The sequence below is a fragment of the Hyperoodon ampullatus genome (assembly GCF_949752795.1).
Source record: "Hyperoodon ampullatus genome assembly, chromosome: 11".
Classification (NCBI taxonomy): domain Eukaryota; kingdom Metazoa; phylum Chordata; class Mammalia; order Artiodactyla; family Ziphiidae; genus Hyperoodon; species Hyperoodon ampullatus.
In genome coordinates, this window is record NC_136924.1 from 8,072,816 (window position 1) to 8,090,467 (window position 17,652).

The 17,652-nt window shown below is 34.6% G+C and overlaps 1 protein-coding gene across 7 annotated transcripts in view; it reads right to left on the bottom strand.

The window, feature by feature from the left end:
* Positions 1-17,652, bottom strand: part of PPFIA2 (PTPRF interacting protein alpha 2) — a gene marked incomplete at both ends in the record, with an annotated part of 446,629 nt that overhangs the window by 424,492 nt on the left and 4,485 nt on the right. The gene's annotated exons all lie outside the window — the stretch shown is intronic.

A 17,652-nucleotide genomic window follows, 5' to 3' on the forward strand; every position in this document is an offset into this window, starting at 1 on the left:
TGGACACTATAAAACTCTTAGAGGAAAACATAGGAAGAATACTCTTTGACATAAATCACAGCAAGATCTTTTTTGACCCACCTCCTAGAGTAATGGAAATAAAAACAAAAGTAAACAAATGGGACCTAATGAAACTTCAAAGCTTTTGCACAGCAAAGGAAACCATAAACAAGACGAAAAGACAGCCCTCAGAATGGGAGAAAATATTTGCAAACGAATCAACAGACAAAGGATTAATCTCCAAAATATATAAACAGCTCATGCAGCTTAATATTAAAAAAGCAACCCAATCCAAAAATGGGCAGAAGACCTAAATAGACATTTGTCCAAAGAAGACATACAGATGTCCAAGAAGCACATGAAAAGCTGCTCAACATCACTAATTACTAGAGAAATGCAAATCAAAACTACAATGAGGTATCACCTCACACCAGTTAAAATGGGCATGATCAGAAAATCTATCAACAATAAATGCTGGAGAGGGTGTGGAGAAAAGGGAGCCCTCTTGCACTGTTGGTGGGAATGTAAATTGATACAGCTAGTATGGAGAACAGTATAGAGGTTCCTTAAAAAACTAAAAGTAGAATTACCATACGACCCAACAATCCCATTACAGGGCACATACCCAGAGAATACCATAATTCAAAAAGACGCATGCACCCCAATGTTCATTGCAGCACTATTTACAATAGCCAGGTCATGGAAGCAACCTAAATGCCCATGGACAGATGAATGGAGAAAGAGGATGTGGTACATATATACAATGGAATATTAGCAGTCAGCCATAAAAAGGAACGAAATTGGGTCATTTGTAGAGACATGGATGGATGTAGAGACCATCATACAGAATGAAGTAAGTCAGAAAGAGAAAAACAAATATCGTATATTAGCATATATGTGGAATCTAGAAAAATGGTACGTATGAACCAGTTTGCAAGGCAGAAATAGAGACACAGATGTAGAGAACAAATGTATGGACACCAAGCGGGGGAGTGGGGTGAGCGGGTGGTGGGATGAATTGGGAGATTGGGATGGACATATATACACTAATATGTATATAAGAACCTGCTGTATAAAAATAAATAAAATTCAAAAAATAAAGAGATTGCATTTTAAAGGTTCAATAGTATAAAACTTAAGTTATGCAAAATGAGTAATTGTAGAGATTTGCTTTGCAACATTGTGTTGTAGTTAGCAATCCTGTATTGTGCACATAAAAAAAATTAAGATGGTAAATCTCATGTTAAGTGCCCTTACCATAAGAAAAGAAATTTTTAAATGAATAAATATATGTAAAATAAAATAATTAGGGAAACCTGTATTTAAATCCTGCTTGTGATACTTACCAGTAGTGTGAGAGAGAAAACATACTTCTCTGAGATTTTTATCTTGCTATACATAAAACAGAATTAAAGGGACTACTTTCAGTACTATTTTTTTTTTTTTTTTTTTTTGCGGTACGCGGGCCTCTCACTGTTGTGGCCTCTCCTGTTGTAGAGCACAGGCTCCGGATGCGCAGGCTCAGTGGCCATGGCCCACGGGCCCAGCCGCTCCACGGCATGTGGGACCCTCCCGGACCGGGGCACGAACCCATGTCCCCTGCATCAGCAGGCAGACTCTCAACCACTGTGCCACCAGGGAAGCCCTCTGTTTTTTGTTTTTTTGTGTTTTTTTTTTTGATGAGATTGTTTTTAATCCATAATGTTTCTTTTTTCCCCTCGACATCATACTATTTATTTATTTATTTTTAAATTTTTTTAATTAAAAGAAGTTTTATTTTATATTGGACTCTCATGAGAACAAAATAAAACAGTTGAAGGAGTCAGTTAATATAGTACTTGGGAATTTGTGATCAACATGCTTCTTCTCTTCCCCTATTCCACTACTCTGAGATTTTTTGCTCTTTTTCATTATTTGCATACTTCCATCATTGTCAAACTTCTATCATATATAATCATAAATATAGGTTTAATCATCAGTCACCTCAAATAAGCTAAGCATTCCTTAAGGCAAAGGCATCTTTCATTTTACCTTTTTTCATTTCTATAAGTGAAGTGCAATAACACCCCAGGATAACCTACATGCCTGCCCTTTGTGTTCCCGTACTACTAGTCACGTGCCTCTCTATAACATAGACATTTTATTATAATGTTTTGATTAGGAATCTGTGACTTCTGAAAATATGTAAAATCATCGAGGGCAGGAATACAGTGTCTCTCAGCTTGAAAATGATCAATATTTGTCCTAGATAAAACCATGGTCTCATGTTACCACTGTTTTCTATTTAAGGTGAATACAGCACTCAAATCTGAGAATACTGTGGTGAAAATGATAGGGGCTCTCCCTGTGCCTCTGGTGCTCACAGTTTGATTTTCTCTTTAACCCCAAGTGAACCTCTTCAAACATCTAACAATCGTTAACTGTGGATAAAGCCAGGCTCAGCACTGCATTAGTAGTTTGGGGAGATATGGAGATATAAGATAAAATCTGTATATTCTCAGAGAATGCATTTGGAGAAAAAAAAATACATGAAATGACACTGAGAAAGACAGCATTAATAAGAAGTTTAGGCTTGTATTTTAAGTTATGAGCCAGACAGTGGAATATTAGGGGGAAGAGAGGCAGATTTGAAATCAGATTTTAAAATATAGTAAGAAGATTAATAATTTATTTTCCAGATTAGTGTTTTCCAAATCTAATTATATGAGCTATCGGAGGTGATTACTAAAAATATGAAATTGAAATATCCAGAGAAGATGATGTCATTGTCAACAAGCACTGTGATTTCTTATTTTCAGTGAAGTTTTTGAAAACTGTTTTAGAGGACTAGGAGCCGTGAAAAAATATTTTTCTAAAACCTTCATTGAGAAATTTAAATGCCATAAAATTCATCTGCTTTAAGTGTACAATGCCATGATTTTAATGGATAGAGTTATATAATCATCACCACAATACAATTTTAGAGTATTCCCATTACCCCAAGATCCCTAGTGCTCACTTGCAGTCACTTCATTTTCCCACCTCTATCCCTAGGAAACTATTAGTCTGCTCTCCATCTCTATAGCTTTGCCTTTTCTAGATATTTCATATACACGGAATCATACTCTATGTGATCTTCTGTGATTTGCTTCTTCCCCTTAGCATAATGCTTTTTAGTTTCACTTATGCTGTAGTATCAGTAGTTTGCTACTGGTATTGCTGAATAGCATTTCATTACATGGATATACAATATTTTGTCCATACATTTGCCAATTGAGGGATGCTTTTTCCACTTCCATTTTTGGCTATTATGAATAATTCTGTTATGAACATTTGTAAACAGACTATATGTGGACATATGTTTTCATTTCTCTTGGGTAGCTTTCTAAGAATGGAATTTATGTTTAACTTTTTTAGGAAACTACCAAAATGTTTTTGATAGTGGCTGTACTATATTAGATGCCAATCAGCAATTTATGGAAGTTCTAGGTTCTCTACAACATCATTAACACTAGATATTGGCTGTCTTTTTGATTATAACATTCTCGTGGGTGTGAACTGCAATCTCATTTTGGTTTCAGTTTGGAATTCCTAATGACTAAATGTGTTGAGTATATTTACATGTGTTTATTGATATCCACTTATCATCATTAGTGAAACGTCTATTCAAGTTGTTTGCCCACTTTTTTAATGTTTCAATATCTTCAATTTTTTCCAGCTTTATTGAGATATAATTAGCATATAACATTGTGTAGGTTTAACGTCTACAATATGATGATTTGATTACATTTAAACATCATAAAATGATTACCACAGCAGGATTAGTTAACACCTCCATCACATCAAATAATTACTATTTCTTCCTTGTGCTGAGAGCATTTGAATTCTACTCTCTCAGCAATTTTCAGGTATGTAATACAGTATTATTAACTACAGTCACAATGCTGTACATTAGATCCCCAGAAAGTATTCATCTTATAACTTGAAGTTTGTACCCTTTGACCAACATTTCCTTATTCTCCCTCCACATACTACATCTCCACTCCTGCCCCCAATCCCTGGCAACCACCATTCTACAATCTGTTTCTATGATTTTGGCTTTTTTAGATTGCACATATAAGTGATATCACACAGTATTTGTCTTTATCTGACTCATTTCACTTAGCATAATGCCCTCAGGGTCCATCCATGTTGTTGCAAATGGCAGGATTTCCTACTTTCTCATGACTGAACAGTATTCCTTTATGTATATGTCACATCTTCTTTATCCATTCATTAGCTAACAGACACTTAGGTTGTTTCCATATCTTGGCTATTGTGAGTAACGCTGCAATGAACATGGGAATGCAGATATCTCTTTGAGGTCCTGATTTCATTTCCTTTGGATATATATCCAGGAGTGGATTGCTGGATTATATGATAATTCTATTTTTACTTTTTAGAGGAACCTCCATACTCTTTTCCATAGTGAGTGTACCAATTTTGTTGGTGCTTCAACTTGTCCACTGGAAACTTGGACTTCCACAAAGGCTCTCTTGATTATTGGTGATTCTCTAAGACATTGTTCTCCAGTGTCTTCTGGACCCCAGTGAAGAGGGGCTAGAGACAGTTCACGGGCCACTGCAGGGTCCACAGCTGGGACCAGGGTCTATATGTCTATTACTCAATACATAGTGGGTGAGACTCCTCACAGATCTCTTGGTGTATAGTGCTGAATCCCACAGCTTCCACAAAGGCACTTTAATCCATGAATGGAATGCCAAATTGTTGTTGTTGGGGGGCAGTTTGAATGAGGGACTATTATTAGACTATGTTGTTGACATCACTTTCTGTTTAGGAATATTTTAATTATCTTATTATTGAATTGTGAGAGTTCCTATTATATCCTGAATACAAGTATTTTATCAGATAAATAATTTGGGAATGTTTTCTTCTAATTGTCTTTGTCTTTTTATTTTTCTTTATGGTGGCTTATAAAGTATCCATTTTTAAATTTTGATGAAGTCCAATATATCAATTTTAATGGATTATGTTTTTAGTGCCATGTATCTTTGCCTAATCCAAGGTCTCAAAGATTCTCTACAATTTTTCTTCTTCTAAAATGCATACTGTTTTGCTCTAACGTTTAGGTCTCTGGGCCATTTTGAGTTAATTTTTGTGTATGGTATGGGGAAAGAATCTAAATTAATATTTTTATGTGAATATCCAATTATCCCAGCATTTTTTGTTGAAAAGTCTATATTTTCCACATTAAACTATCTTGGTATATTTGTTAAAAATCAACTGACCATAAATCTAAGAGTTTTGTTTGGTACTCTCTCTTGTCTTCCATTGTTCTATCCTTATGTCTGTGCTTAATCTATTTTAAGGATATGTTTATCCTTAAGCTATCTTGATTACAGCACTTTTAGACTAAGTTGTGAAATCAGTAAGTGTAAGTCCTTCAATTTGTTATTATGTTTCAAGATTGTTTGGGCTATTCAGTGTTCTTTGCCTTTTCATATAAAATTTAGAACCACCTTCTCCCTTCCTGCAAAAAAGCCTGCTGATATTTTTGATAGGAATTGTGCTCAGTATATAGATCAATGTGTGCATGTGTGTTATATTAATTTTGAGTCTTCCAAAACATGAACATGGAATGTCTCTCCCTGTTTAGATCCCTTTAATTTTTATTAGCAATATTTTATAATTTTCAGTGTGTGTTTTCAGTATTCAGTTTCAGTACATATAAAGCTATGCATTTTGTTAAATTTATTCTCAATTATTTTGACTTTATTGTGGATGGAATTGTTTTCTTAATTTATTTTTTTACTTTTTGATACTAGATAGAAACACAGTCAGTGTTTGCATATTCATCTTCTATTCTGTGACCTTGCTGAACTAGTTTATTGGTTCTAGTAGTTTTGGAGGTTTTTTGTTTTTTGTTTTCTTTTTGTGGATATGTAAGCATTTTAAGAAAGGGAGTAGCATAGTCATATTAGAATTTTAAATAGTTAATTTTGCAGCTGTGTGGAGGACGTATTAGAAGGAGGAAATGCTGGAGGAAAAGAGATGATTTTTCAACACTGTTGGAATAGTTACTGACAACTAGAATCCAGCAGGAATATGTAACAAAACTAGGAATACATCAGAAAATGAATTAAGAAAGATAATTGATTACTAATTTTCACAGAACTGGGCATGTTTAAGAAAATTGCTTTAAACTGTCTTTTCAATTAATTACATTATTGAGCTCATTAAAGCTCATAGCCTTCTGCATCTAATAATGGCATACTGCAAGTTGAATGAGCTTTGTTGATAAGAAAAAGTACAAATGTTCCACATGAAAAAAAAATTGGTTTACTTATGATCTAATACAATAAGATCTAATAAATAAATAAATAAACTTTTTTTAAAAAGTAGGTACAAATAATATTCCTGATAAATCATAAGGAGACAAAGGGAAAGAAAATAAAGAAAGGGTATATGAGGCATAGAATACAAAATGAGAAGAATAAGCATACGGGAAGTAGAATTCAAGAATGAAAGGAAAAACACAATTTGATGGTAGCAATGCTTTCTAAAAATGAATAAAAATTTTCCCAAAATAATAAAAGGCATTAAGTTACAGTGTCAATAATACCTATGAACACAAAACAGGAAAAAATAAATACATTTTATTGTAAGATCATCATAGTAAAACTTCTTTTTTTTTTTTTTTTTTTTTGCGGTATGCGGGCCTCTCACTGTTGTGGCCTCTCCCGTTGCGGAGCACAGGCTCCGGACGCGCAGGCTCAGCGGCCATGGCTCACGGGCCCAGCCGCTCCGCGGCATATGGGATCCTCCCGGACCGGGGCACGAACCCGTATCCCCTGCATCGGCAGGCGGACTCTCAACCACTGCGCCACCAGGGAGGCCCCATAGTAAAACTTCTTAAAAAAAAAGAAACATTCTTTAAAGCAGCCAAAAGGAAAAACAAAAAAAAGTACAATTTATTCTCAAGGAGGCAACAATTAAATTGGCTACTGCCTTCTCAATATCAACAATGAAGTTCAGAATAAAATATGTTAAAAGTGCCAAAAGAAAATACCACTAACCTAAAATTCTATATCCAGCAAAAACATCCTTCAAGAATAAAGGTGAAATAAAGGCATCTTCAGAAAGTCCTAAGCTGAGAAATTACTTATCTTTAGATCTACACTAAAGAAAATATCGAAGGCTGCTCTTCAGGTAGAATAAAAATGACCTCAGATATAAGATCTGAGATCCAGAAAGAGTGATTAGTAACACAAACGGTAAATGTATAAATAAATCTAAGGGAAATATTGCCTCTAAACAGCTACAAAATAATATCTTCACATCATACACATGGAAATATAAAGCAGGAAAAGTACACATTAACATTACACTTTGGAAATGGGAGGGAAGTCCAAAAGGGAGGGGATATCTGTATGTTTATGGCTGATTCATTTTGTTGTGCAATGGAGACTAACACAACATTGTAAAGCAACCATACTCCAATAAAAATTAATTAAAAACAAACAAAACAAAAAAAACCAAAACATTACACTTTGGTACACTGAAAATGGATGTTGTAATTTATACATTAACTATTAGAAGAAAAGCAAGAGTGTAAAAGTGCCAGAGTAATATAGGGAGGAAATTGAATGATAAAAAATACATAGTTAATCAATTCAAAAGGAGACATGAAATGTTAATAACAGAAATGCAAAACATATAGAGAAAATAAAAAGCCCTTAGTAAGACAGTAGATTAAGTACAAATATACAGGTAATCACAGTAAATATAGAGAGACCAAATAATTTAAAAAGAAAGATTGACAGACGGCATAAAAAAAAAATCCAGAAACTATTTGCTATTTGTGATACATGTACAGACAGACACATTGAAAGTAAAAGGATAGAAAAAGATGCACAGTGCAAACACTAACAAAAAAGAAATCTGCTATAATACTATTAAAATCAGACACAATAGAATTTATGAGAAAATGCCTGTCTAGGACACTTCATGATGACATAAGGTTAAATTGGCCATGAAGTGAACAATGATTCAGCTGAATGCAACTAATAAAAGCCTCAAAACATATGCAAAAATTAATAGAATTGTAAAGAGAAATAGGAACTCTATAATCATAGTGGGAGTCATTAAAATTTGTGATTTATACCAACATAGAACTTTATACTTGGAATTGTCAAATGAAATTACATTTTTAAAAGAAAAGTTACATTTACTTAACAATGTTACTTAAAAAAATGTGATTTTAGAAATCACATCTTTTCTATGAAAAAGATGCTAGTAGATAAGTTTCTTCTAGCTCTAGCAATGTAAACTGCCATGGAATATTTTGTACAGACTGAATATAGTTCATAGGACCACATTCTGATGACAGAGTATATCAGGCAATAAAATCTTTAAATGACATTTTAAATAAGAATTGTTAAATAATATTTCCCATATATAAAAGTAACAATGATAAAATAATATTGCCATTATTTGGAGTTAATTGATCATTAGGTGAGAACTTCATCATGAAAAACTTTCAAATTAATAACCAGTATTTTTTTAACTTAGTCAATTAAAAATCTATAAGTCACCAAAACATAAGTGAATTTTCTAAACTCTAACAGGAATAGAAAAAAATTTGAGCCAAAATATATATCTTAAAGCAGCTTACCGTAAAAGTGGGCATAAAAAGAATCATAGGTAAAAAATAACCAGAAAAATTAGTTTACTGTAGAACAATGTGATGTCAAGTTCTCATCATTTCCATTCTTCAACAATTTCCTCTAACATCAAAATTAACACGGGCTTGCAGTCAAAGAAACATTTCAAAGCGGAAATCTTCTTCTGCCAAAGTACTTGAGGAATAACTGTTAATTCTTATACCTGCCTTTGAAAGCAGACCTGAGATCTGATCTCTTGAACACCTCCTGGGAGGGGTGGGAGGAGGGGATAAGAGCCAAGAGAGATGAGATTTACTTTGTTCCCATAGTACCCATTCCAAGTTCCGGGATAAGGGATCTCACTTTATGGGAGGCAAAAAAGAGTTTAAAAATGTCATTTTGGGAGAAATGTGTCCTAATTCAAGGATCAAGAAAGAAATTACCTATTATTCAGAATCTCACTCAATAAATTCTGTCATGTTTGGGGGAAATTAGTAGACTTTTATGTAAAAAAATCACTAGAACCACAAATAAAACTTGGATTAGAATACAGAGTATAATTTAAAATTCAAGTCCTATGACCTTTGGCCTGCTAGTCTTCAATAAGATTAAATCACATAATCTTTAAGACTGTTAAATAATCAGACAAGAAATTTTAAGGGCTTACTAAGGGCCATGCAGCATAAGCTAACACAGAGCTACTATTTTGTAAACTAATTAAATTGCAGAGGTCAATACAAAGATGTATGATATAATTAGCTAGGGTGTGATAGTCATGTTTTAAAAGAATTCCACAACTGTAGTTCTAAGCTCTCTTTCTTTTCCCAAACTACAGCATTTTTATGGTTGCTACCTAGTTTTGAGCCATAAGGCTCTGAAGAGAAATATCCAGGAAAAAGTAAATAGTGCGAATTTCAACGTCTTTGTTACTGAATCTAGATTTTCTCTTCAAAGATTAACAAAAAACAAATGAATCATATGCATGCTAATATTAAGTATACCAAAGTAGACTATAAAATTTATTGGAAAACTCAAGTTAGAAATTCATCTTGAGAATACTAATGGCTTTTTTCTCTTAATATTTATTTTTAGAGAATGAGAATGAGAGCAAGCAAAACAATAAATAAATAAACTGCTTGAAAAATAAAAACTAACCCGAACATTCTACTTTTATCTTTGTTTTTCCATAAAATGAAAGTCAGATATAGATGTCAAACAGTGGTAGTAGTTTTGTAACATCACAAAACTATTTATACCATTTCTTTTATGAAAGCTGGCTTAATTTAGGAAGTAAACTCCTTAGTAAAAGAGCATGAAAAATGTGAAAAAAAAAGAAATTTGAAGTCAAAAGAACTTGGAGTAATATCTTTATTCATACCTTCAAAGCAAGTCATTTACATTCTGATCTCCCATGCTCTGATTTGTAAAATATTCAAAATGCCACCACCTCTTGATATAAAACTCACTTCATTCTGGAAGGGGCTTTGAGGTGTAATATTAACACCAGATTCATATATACTATGACTTTAGCATTATAAACACTTTAGCCATAAGGCTTTATAAACTGTATTTGTTCTTTTGTTTTATCAAGATATTTAATATATGCTGTCTAACATGTTTTTGACTATATGACTTGCCATATAAGTACAAAATATAGAGAATGTGTTCAGAAAGCAAAGGAATAATTTTTGCTTTCATTTTATTATTTAGTTTTTTTGAACAACAACTAAATGCCAGATACTGTTGTAGGCAGAAAACACAGCTGTGAACTGGTAAAAAAGAATCCCCTGGCTTCATGGAATAGAATGTAGTGAGAGAGAAAGAGATAATAAACAAGATAAAGAAATAAAATATGCACTGTGTTGGATGGTTATAAGTGCTGTGGAGTAAAAGCAGAGAAGAAGGACTGGGAGTATTAAGGAGGGGGTTATTATAATTTTAAATGAGTGATCAGGCATGGCCTCACTGAGAAGGTGATATCTGAGTAAAGCCCAGAATGAGTTGAGGGAGCAAGTCACATGGTTTTATGGGGAGGCAACTTTCCCAGGCCTAGGGAAGAGCCAGGGCAAAGCCCCTAAGGCAGTTGAATGCCTGACATGTTGAAAAACATGAACATCAGGATGGTAGGAGTAGAGTGAGTGAGCTAGACAATAGCAGGAGATGATATCAGACGGATAAAGAGGAGGAGGCAGAGATGTTAGACCTTTGAACCAGTTTAAAGACCTGGGCTTTTACACTGAGATGGAAAAGCATTTCAGAGATTTGAGCTGATGTGAAACAAAATCTGACCTACCTTTTATCAGAATCAGGATCTCTCTTGCTGTTGTTTTTGCAGTAAACTGATAAGGTACATGGATACAAGCAAGGAGACCAGTTAGCAAAATCCTAATCTCTTGGAAAAGATGGTGACTCTTACTCAAGAGTAGTTGTAGGGGTGATTATAGTGGTTCAATTCTATACCTACTTTGAAGATAGAACTGAGAGGCTTAACTGCTAAACTGAATACAGAATGTGAAAGAAATAAGACACCAAGGTTTTGGCCTAAGCCCACATAAGATTGACATTGCTATTAACTGAGATGCAGAAGACTAAATGAAGATCATGAACGCAGTTTTGGACATGTTAAATTTCTGCATTTGACAGCATGAGTCTGAAGGTCAGAGGAAATGTCTGGATTAGAAACGTAAATTCCGGAGTCATCAACATTTAGATGGTATTTAAAAACAGGAGATGGAAGAGATCATCAATGGTGTCAATAGAGATAGAAAGAGAAAAGGTACAGGTATTGAGACCTGGAGTAATCAAGTATTAATGAGTCAGGAGGATGAGAAGTAACTAACAATAAAGACTGAGGAATGACCAGTGAGGTAGGAGAAAAACCAGGCAAGTGAGCTGTCTTATAGCCAAACGAAGAAAGTACAAGAAAAGTGTCTAATGATAAACAGGAATGGAGACTGAGAATTGATCACTGCATTTAGCAATATGGAAGCTATAGATAATATTTGCAGGAGCATTTTAGATGAAGTTGATGCAGTGAATGCCTGAGTGGTGTAGATTCAAGAGAAGTGAGAGGAGAGAAATTAGAAAGAACAAGTATAGGAAAAAAAATGTTTAACTTTCACTGTAAAGGGAAAGATAAATGGGGTGGTAGCTTGGTAGAGCAGGGTTGTTAATAGATTTTTTAAATGGGAGAAATATAAGCATATTTAATGCTATCCGTTATCCATTACAGATGGAAACATTGATGATGTAGGAAAAAGAGGGAAAATGTTTTGTCCTAGAATAGCAAGAGGGGAGGATATCTAGGACACAAAAGAGGGAACTGGCCTATTCTAGGAACATAGACTGTTCATCACAGTAGAGAATAAAAGGCAATAAAATAACTAGAAACAATAGTTTCAGAGAATTTACAAATAAATATAATATTCAGTGGATTATAGGCATTGTATTCTTATTACCACAGCATATTCCTAGAAACCATAATTGGCCAAGGTCTTAAAATAAAATATATATATATATGTATACTGTAAACACAGAACCTGACACAGAGCAGGCCCTAAAATATTTGTTGAATAAATAATAATTGTGTATTAAATGACTATGAATAAATTCATAAAGCTAAGGTGCATACCCTTTATAATCATTTGAAATTGGCAAAAGTATACAACATATTAAACAGTACTAGAATTCCATCTTTTATATGTAAATAAACAGAAGCCTGAGAAGTTCACTGGTTTTCTGTTGTCACAGCGTTTGGCAAAATTGAAACTGAAATCCAGGTATTGTAATTTCTAGTTAAATACTTTTCCCTGAAGCCTATACTGTCTTGCTTATTAACTTAAAAAAAGGCACATAAAAAGCAAATTCATGGTATCATAAATATGAGGATTTGCGATCCTTGAATAATTATATTCAGTATAATTATACCAACTCTAATAATCATTTCACATTTCATTAATAATACTTTTATTTTAATAAAATTTTCCTTATTAGAACTTAGGAGTGGTCCTGATAAGTGCTTTCAGTGGCCCATGTCTCTTAAAGGTTTCTACAGAAGTTTAATACTTCTTTAACTCTAGATGAACATAATGAAGTAAAGAAGATGGCTTAGAATAAAACAAAAGTAAGCCATGAATGGAATGGAACCATTTGCTCTTCAAAAAATTAATCTTTGTCTTGATATTGGAGGAGTTGCAGTTTATCTGAGAAATGACTCTTCAATCTGCTGTAGAGGCAGGGGCATCTCCAGCCACGGCTGTGACTTTTAGACTTCAGCCTCTATATTCTTCAGCTTCTGGAGGAAACACATCAAGCTCAGAATGTTTCCCCTGAAGCCCTTCTCACTTGTCTAAGTTGAATAGGAATCACCCCATGCCTCATACATGGAGTAGGAGATTATGCACAGCAGACCAACAGCTATGCAAAACAGTTCTGTCTCTGTTTTAGCTTTACCAACCTTTGTAGAGTCTTAAAATCGAGTTTTACCTAATACTGGATTTATTATTGGATTATATGTTAGCACATCCTGCAAATAAAGTCTTGTACCTCACTTATTTAGCCTCCCCTCAAACAGAAAGACTTCCATTTTAATATCTGGATGCTTAAATAAAAACATTGTCTGGTATAGGCAGAGTGTTCAGAAATGTTAGCTAGTACTATCATTCATCTTTTATTTATTATTTAACATTTAAAAAGTGGCTAGATGAGGAACTGCTCACAGAAAAAAATTATGAGAAAAAAGTCTAAAGGACTTAAGAATGAAGACAATGTGGTTTCATAAAAGTTAAGAGAGTAAAATAGTTTTTTGGTTTTTTTTTTTGTTTTGGGAGGTAATTTTTGAGAAGGGAGTTAATCACAGTGTCAAATTTTGCAGTGAATTTTAATAAAACCTATTGCATTCATCAACTGGCTACTGGTAGTATAATTTTTAGCAGGGTGTTAGAGGAAAAGCCCAACTGCAGTTGCTCAAAAAGTGAATAGAAGATGAAGGTATTGAGACGGTGAAAATAGACAAGTTGGGAAATAAAGGAAAAGAAAAGATAGATTGGTAGCTAAGTGGAGACACAGTGTTAAGGAACTCTTTTATTGGTATTGTACTTGCTATCATTTACTTTTAAGGAACAGATTTGAATATGTTACCAAAAAGCCAGCTGAGAGGGAGAGGGAGAAATTGAAGATGCTGGAGACAAAAAAAGTCAAAGGAGGAGATGAAAAGGAGGGGATCAAGGGTTTGAAGGGAAGTATTGGTCTTAAACAAGAAAGGCAATGCTTAAGATTGGAGAACATAGGTAAATAAAGACAAGTATGGGTATAAATAAGTGTATGGAGTATGTGGGAAAAGAGTGAGTACTGAAGAACAACATACGTTGTAGCCTATGAGGGGAATGGTTATGAAGAATTAAGGACATGGGAATTTCAAGATGAAATAATTAATAGCATAACTTGGCACAAAGATGCCAAGGAACATGAAGAATGAAAGAGGATCACTAGATTTGCAAAATGTGTACCGATTGGTGGCATACAGGAGTGTAGTTTTAGGAGAATGGTGATGAGAGAAGCCTGATTACAAGGGTTAAAAAAGAAAAGAGAGGGACTTCCCTGGCGGTCTAGTGGTTAGGACTCCACACTTCCACTTCAGGAGGCATGGGTTCGATCCCTGGTGAGGGAACTAAGATCCTGCATGCCGCACGGCATGACCACACCAAAAAAAAAGAGATATAAAGAAAGAAAAATAAAGGGTTATAAATAACAGGAAATAAAGGCTGCAGGTGAATACCATTTCATTTGGCCAGGGGAAAAATACCTAACTGGAAGAAAGAGAAACACATTAAGAATAGAATAACTATAATCAGAGGTAGCAAAATATGCAGCATCTTTCTTTTTGACAGGAGCGAGGGATATAACTCTTGTGTATGTGGTGTGGTGGCATTAGGTTTCATTGAAAAGGAAGGAGCTCAATCCAGATGTTATCTTCTTAGCACAACAGGAAGGATGTTGTTTGACTTAATCAAGGGACATGTGAGACTGGCCACTGAGGAAGTGAAGAATTTGGGAAAACCATTTAAGAGAGTGTAGTTAAGATTTTTTTTTCCCTTAAAGAATGATCAATCAAAGAACTTACAAAATTTGATAAAGATTGTGGAGAGTAAGGATTTTTAGTGCTTTCAACTTTTGCTAGTGTTCATTATTACCCAGTAAAACTGTGCAGTTAAGTTAGGCTAAGGATAATGATGATAATATCTAAGGTAATAATAACAGCATCAATAGCTGCATGTAACATTTATTGAGCATGTACTCTCTGTGAGGTACTGAATAGATCATTTGCCATGTTCCAGCTCATTTATTTCTCATAATGATCCTGTGAGGCAGGTTCTATCATTATTTGAACTAAGTACTTTGACCAAGGTTATTAAGCTAGTAAGTAGCAAGCCCAAAAGATACCTAGGTAGAGCGCCTCTAGAATAAAAGTGACTTCTGTAACTCCCTGTAAGTTTCACTTAAATATTTTGTATTTTAAGATGTTAAAATATAAATGTATCCCTCTTCTCCACAAGTAGCCTCTTTTAACCTAATTCCTCATCAGAATATATACTGGCACATCCCAGTTTATGAAAAATACCAGGTGACATTTTATAAAGTTTAGGGTTTCTGAAGCACATACACACACCTCCTTTTAACTACTCCTAGGGTAGATATCATCCCCTCCTTCTAATTAAGGAAACAGAGTTTCAGAGAAGTCAAGTTACTTACCAGTGGTATCTCAGCTAATAAGTGGAAGAACTCCAATTCAAATTCAGATCTTCTAACTCAAGTCCAAAGTCATGGCCATTTAGTTCATTATCTGGCTATGTCCATTCTTTCCCCTCAACATTCTTTACATTAACATGTCTTTCTTAGTTTCAAGGTTCACAATCCTATTTCAAATTCCCACACCTCACCAGAACTATTATCACAATAAGCTCTCTTAATATAAATAATGACCAAAATGATGGTAACTGTGTTTCATCTGTCTTTGTAATTTTGCCATGTGATGCTGCATTGCTTTGCACTCTGTCTCTGGGCTTGGCCAAGGGGTATTACAAAAAAAAAAAAAAGAAAAAAAGACCCAAGCAGAAGCTTAAAGTACTTGCTTGTTTCTGCTTTGCTCTTACTCCTTTGCCATCACCATGAAAACATGCAAAGACTAGCCTATTGAAGGATTAGACACATGAATAGAGTTGAGGGGCCCCTGTTGGTGCAGCTAAGGCCATCCTAGATCAGATAGCTAGTTAACATACAGTTGACTGAGCCAACTTTCAGCCAACCAGTGGCATAGTGAGCCCAGCCAAGATCAGTCCAAGTCAAGGTCAGCTGAATTCCATAAACCCATTATTTTGCATGACAATGAGGTTTTGTGTTGTTTGTTACATAGCATTATTTTAGCCATAGATAACTGATACATGAGTATTATATAAGCTATCCTAAATCAAAATGGCAGAATATTATTCCTTCATTATTGCCTTATCATGTCACTAGTTCACTCAAACTTCTACTGCTTACCCTGTATACAAATGTCTGTCCTTAGCTTCCACCACACATAAGAACAGGCTGCAATCCTCCACTGTCACTATACAAAACTTCATTCCTACCCTACAGCCCTTCAACAAACAATCTGTTAGTTATTCTCCTTATTTAATTCCTATTTACTCTTCTCTTTTTAACCAGGTATACTGCTCGATCAACTGTCTCCTTTATGCAAATTAGGAACACCAAGCCTAGCCTGGAAAGCAGAACACAGGATGAATTTTTTTTTGTTTTTTTTTTTTGCGGTACACGGGCCTCTCACTGTTGTGGCCTCTCCCGTTGCGGAGCACAGGCTCAGGATGCACAGACTCAGCGGCCATGGCTCACGGGCCCAGCCACTCCGCGGCATGTGGGATCCTCCCGGACCAAGGCACGAACCCGTGTCCCCTGCATCGGCAGGCGGACTCTCAACCACTGCGTCACCAGGGAAGCCCCCACAGGCTGAATTTTAATCCCCCACATGTCCTTGAGCAGGGTCCTCTATGCACAACTGTACTGTCTGATGCGAAATACCCTCTAGCCCTTTCTAACCTTTTCTTAAAAATATCTCTAATATCACTTTCCACATGAAACTTTCTGTAGTTAATAACATATCAGTATTATGGTGCAAATACTTTCAGTACTTCTATAATCTTCTGGTACTATATTAATTTGGATCCATTTATATCTATTTCCTAAGTTCTCTGGGAACCAAACTATGTTCCTTTTTTTCTATCCCCTTTACAACATATGTAATCATTTAATAATATACAGAAGACCCTCAAAATATGCTAAATCAGGTGCTGAAAAGAAATTTTAAATTTTTATATCTAATGACTTTTTGCAATGGAAGTTTCACTCCCCTTACCTCTCCTTTAAATATTCTTAGTGAACATATTAGTAATTGGTAAATATTTACTCTGTTTTCAAAAATGTTAAGGACTATTTATTTTATCAGTATTCCTAGCAAATTGTTCTAATACTCATTGACATACATATGCAGAAATTAGTTCATCTTTAGCATTCTGGATAAAACAAATGCAAGCATTTCCATATTTAATGCCTTATAAATAAATGCCTCAATTACTTATATTACTTTACTTAATCATCACAAACTACCTTGTGAGGTATTAGTATTAACCACTTTTTGTAGCATGTCAGTTTGAAGTCCTGACTCAAGCTGATAATGTATGATAGAAACACACTACAAACCAGATCTTCCTATGTCAATTTTTTTCCTCTTTCTACATCAAAATGCATATACATTTAGTTTAGTTTTACTTTAAAAGCCCTCACTATGGGCCTGGTACTCTGCTGATCCAGAGGGTTGTAGGTGATTGAGATATACTCCTGTTCTCAAGGAGCTTATAGTCTAGGCTGGGAAACAGACACAGAAACAGATAATGTAATGATAAAATGATAAGGGTAAGAAACACAGAAGACATGTATTTGGGGATTCAGAGAAGAC